Below are 4,708 nucleotides of genomic sequence, written 5' to 3' on the forward strand. Positions count from 1 at the left end.
TTTCAGGAGAATTATAAGAAATTGGGTTTGGATCCAGAATTAGGCTGAACCGGCTTGGACTTGAAGATAGCAGACAATTTTATTTGTCGTCCAGTTTTATTATATTTCATTTTTGGGCTGTATTTTTATAATTGGGCCACCATACCTTATTGGGCCCAAAAATCATATTTGTAAGCTTTGGGGACTAGTGACCTTTAGTGAGCCCAGCTGCTAGGGTTTTAGGTGGCCGATTACTGTTCATGGGGGATGTGGTAGGGTTTCATTTTCAGTTTTTCGTGTTATTGTTCACGCGCATGGTACTGTTCACGTAGCAACTCCCTTTTCATTTTTTGCTTCAAATTCCAGTTTCGTTTTCTGCTTTTAATTCCAGTTTTGTTTTCATTTTTGTCTTCTAATTTCAGTTCGTTTTCTGCCTTCGATTTCCTATTCATTTCTGCATTTCATTTCCAATTGCAATTAGTTTCCAGTTGCAGTGTTTCGTTTCTGCTGTTAATGGAAGGCTGAATCTCTAGTGTTGTTTTCTCTTGAGGATTAAGCATAGCTCTCTTTAAGGTTTTGTTATTAATATTAAATTCTGATCAGTTTTTCCCCTCCACCAATTATTCTGTATTTGTTGCTGATATTAATCCATGCATGCTTAATGCTTGATTAATTGTCTCTGTGCTTAATTAACATTCATGCTTAATGGACATGTGAGAGGGATTAATTGGTGTATGTGTTGCTTAATCACACAATGACAGTCTTGTGTTAATTTTCGCTTAGTAAATTAATTTCGGGTTGGATTAAGTGGTTGAACTGATTAGGGATAAATTCTCGTAACCTAGGATAAGAGACTTGCTTTTGAATCAAGGGGAAACAACATGTTTTAGTTCTGTTATTTTTTTAATTCAAGTTTGCTTGCTGCTTAAATTACAAAAACAACAAACCGCCCCCCCATTTCATTACTGTTTTATTATTATATGCTATGAACGTTTGTTTGATCATTCTGTGTGTTTTTATAAAATCTGTGTCATGTGATTAATTTGCAGTGTTTAGTTGTTTTATGTGTAGTTCTGTTGTTTAGTGTTGTTTGTGAGTTTCAGGTGTATAGTGTTGTGTAGTGTTTTCTGTTGTTTTTCAGTCTTGTCCCCTGTTTAGGGGCGAAATTTTGTGGTTCCCCGATGTTCCGAGGTGAAGAGTGTTGTGAATAGTGCTATGAATAGTGTTAGATTTTGCTAATTAATTGGTGATTTTTTTTATAGCTAGAGTTGTTATTTTTGGCTGATTTTTTGTGTGGTAGTTTCTTTTGATCCATATTTTGTGTGAAAAATATCAGAAGCACTTGGTGTGGCTGAATTTGAGAGATACAAAAAATTTGGGAACTTGTTTTTAGCAAAACTCAAAACGGCCATAACTTTTGCTCCGGTTATCAAAATGACTATTATTATATATGAATTTGGGGTAGAAAAAAATTTCCCATGCAACCCTAACCTACTAGCATCGGTTGTGGTTCTCAATGCTTAAAAAATCAGTTGTTTACTAAGTTTTTTTTTTTATTTTTAAAGTATTATTGTCCTATTTTTCTAAACTTTTCTTAGGCAGTTTTCATAGTTAGACTTTGAATTTTTGTCTGAAAATTTTTGTGCTCTCTTTTCATGATTTTAGGGTGTTGATCACAAATAGTTGTAGTTTTACCCCTAGTTTTACCCCCTTTTTACCCCTGGTGCTTTTGAGAAATACATGATTTGCTGCATATAGTGCATGACTAGGGGCAATCCAGATGATTTACAATCCTTTGATCCTGAAATAGATAGAACCTTTCATAGATTAGTTAGGCATAGTGTGCATCCTGATCATTTGGAGCATTCTGAGTATTCTGAGCATTCTGTTGCTGGTGATTCTGAACATTCTGATTTTGACCATTCGGCTGCTAATTTTCATACTGAGAACATGGCTCAACCTCCACCTTGTGAAAGGACTCTTAGGGAGATGGCTGCACCTGACTTCACTTATGAAAGCTTGTGCATTCAATATCCTGATGAGGATGTTCCATATGTTCTCAAGACTGGACTAATACATTTGCTGCCCAAGTTTCATGGTCTTGTAGGTGAAGATCCTCATAAGCATCTTAAGGAGTTCCATATTGTCTGTTCCACCATGAAGCTCCCTGATGTCCAGGAAGATCATATCTTTCTAAAGACTTTTCTTCATTCTCTGGAGGGAGTGGCGAAGGATTGGTTGTACTACCTTGCTCCCAGGTCCATTTCCAGCTGGGATGACCTTAAGAGGGTGTTCTTGGAGAAATTCTTCCCTGCATCTAGGACCACTGCCATCAGAAAAGACATTTCAGGCATCAGGCAACTTAGTGGAGAGAGCTTGTATGAGTACTGGGAAAGATTCAAGAAATTGTGTGCAAGCTGTCCTCACCACCAGATTTCTGAGCAACTCCTTCTGCAATATTTCTATGAGGGACTTAGCAACTTGGAAAGGAGTATGATTGATGCTGCCAATGGTGGAGCTCTTGGTGATATGACTCCTGTTGAGGCTAGGAATCTGATTGAGAAGATTGCTTCCAACTCCCAACAATTCAGTGCAAGAAATGATGCTATTGTCCTTAGAGAAGTCCATGATGTGGCCACGGATTCATCTTCATCTTCTGAAAATAAGAAGCTTGAGGGAAAACTTGATGCCTTGGGCAACCTGGTAACTCAGCTTGCCATAAATCAGAAATATGCAAATGCACTCGTTATTGTTGCAAGAGTCTGTGGTCTATGTTCTTCTGCTGATCACCATACAGATCTTTGTCCTTCTTTGCAGCAATCTGGAGTCAATGAGCAACCTGAAGCCTATGTTGTAAACATTTATAATAGACACCCTCAACAGCAAAACCAACGACTGCAGAATAATTATGATCTTTCAAGCAACAGATACAATCCAGGTTGGAGGAATCATTCAAATCTGAGATGGGCAAATCCTCCACAACAACAACAACAGTAGCAACAACAGCCTGCCCCTCCCTTCTAGAATGTTGCTGGTCCAAGCAGGCCATATGTTCCTCCTCCAATGCAGCAGCAAAAACAAAGACAACAAGCAACTGAGGCCCCTTCTCAACCTTCCCTAGAGGAGTTAGTGAGGCAAATGACCATATAGAATATGCAATTTCAGCAAGAGACAAGAGCCTCCATTCAGAGTCTGACAAATCAGATAGGGCATATGGCTACTCAGTTGAACCAAGCTGAGTCCCAAAATTCTAACAAATTTCCTTCACAAACGGTACATAATCCAAAAAAGGTGAGTGTCATCACCTTGAGGTCTGGCAAGCAAATTGAAGTCTCCACTTGTAGCATCACCTGCACTTGAACCTGTCAAGCTTTATTCTACACCTGAAAAAGAGGATGAGCTAGTTGCAAAAAAGAGAAAGCTTCCTGATCATGAGGGAGCTAACGAAAATTTTCATGCAGGTGGACCTTCTCCTAGTAGTTCTGACTTGCAGCAGTCTTTTATTCCTCTTCCATTTCCACCTAGAGCAATTCCAAATAAAAAGATGGAAGAAGTGGATAAGGAGATCTTAGAGACCTTCAGGAAAGTAGAGGTGAACATAGCTCTGCTGGATGCCATTAAGCAAATTCCAAGATTTGCCAAGTTTCTAAAGGAGCCGTGCACCCACAAAAGGAGGCTTAAAGGCAATGAAAGGATTAGCATGGGCAGAAATGTGTCAACATTGATAGGTAAATTTGTTCCTCACATTCCTGAGAAATGTAAGGACCCAGGCACTTTCTGTATACCTTGCATTATTGGGAACATCAAATTTGAGAATGCCATGCTAGATCTAGGAGCATCAGTTAGTGTCATGCCTCTGTCCATTTTCAATTCTTTATCCCTTTGACCTTTGTAACCTACAGGTGTGGTGATTCAATTGGCAAATAGAAGCGTTGCTCACCCCACAGGTTTCATAGAGGATGTGTTGGTTCGAGTTGGTGAACTTATTTTTCCTACTGATTTTTATGTTCTTGATATGTAAGAGGGATTTTCCCATGGTTCAGTTCCAATTTTTTTAGGCAGACCATTTATGAAAACAACCTGAACCAAGATAGATGTTTATGCTGGCACATTGTCTATGGAATTTGGTGATATTATTGTTCATTTTAACATTCTTGATGACATAAAACATCCAACTGAGGATCATTCTATTTTTCGTGTTGAGATACTTGATCAGATTGTTGATGATTATATGTTTGATTTTAATTCTCTTCATGGTAGGAAACATTCATTTTTATCTGATTTGCATACTTGTCATTCCTCATGCATTGAATCTGAATCTGAGTTTGAATTTGATCTTGTATCTGATTTTTATGTTGAGAGTAAATTTGAATTTGAGTCTGGTTCTGATTTTTTGGGTGTTGTACCTCTTGATGTTGATTTTTTAGAGTCAGAATGCACTAACCATGTTGTAGGAAGTACATATACTTCTGACTTTCTTTATGAGGTATAGGCTGAGGAACCCTTTTCTTCTTCTCCTACCCTGGTTCCTCCCACTGTTCAGCCACCACCCACACCAGAGTTGAAGCCCTTACCAATAAACCTTAAGTATGCTTACTTGGAGGACAAGGAAAAATTTTCAGTGATCATCTCTGCCTCCCTTGCTGCTGAGCAAGAGGAGAAGTTGTTGCTAGTGCTCAAGAAGCACAAGAAAGCCATTGGATGGACTTTAGCAGACATTCCTGGTATT

The 4,708-nt window shown here is 38.6% G+C and overlaps 1 non-coding gene across 1 annotated transcript; it reads right to left on the reverse strand.

The window, feature by feature from the left end:
- Positions 1–2,307: 2,307 nt before the first annotated feature.
- Positions 2,308–2,414, reverse strand: LOC114413864. Its single transcript, XR_003667008.1, has one exon. It is a non-coding gene; the product is annotated as a small nucleolar RNA R71 (small nucleolar RNA).
- Positions 2,415–4,708: the final 2,294 nt, after the last annotated feature.

Source organism: Glycine soja, chromosome 5, assembly GCF_004193775.1.
Source record: "Glycine soja cultivar W05 chromosome 5, ASM419377v2, whole genome shotgun sequence".
In the NCBI taxonomy this organism is placed as follows: Eukaryota; Viridiplantae; Streptophyta; class Magnoliopsida; order Fabales; family Fabaceae; genus Glycine; species Glycine soja.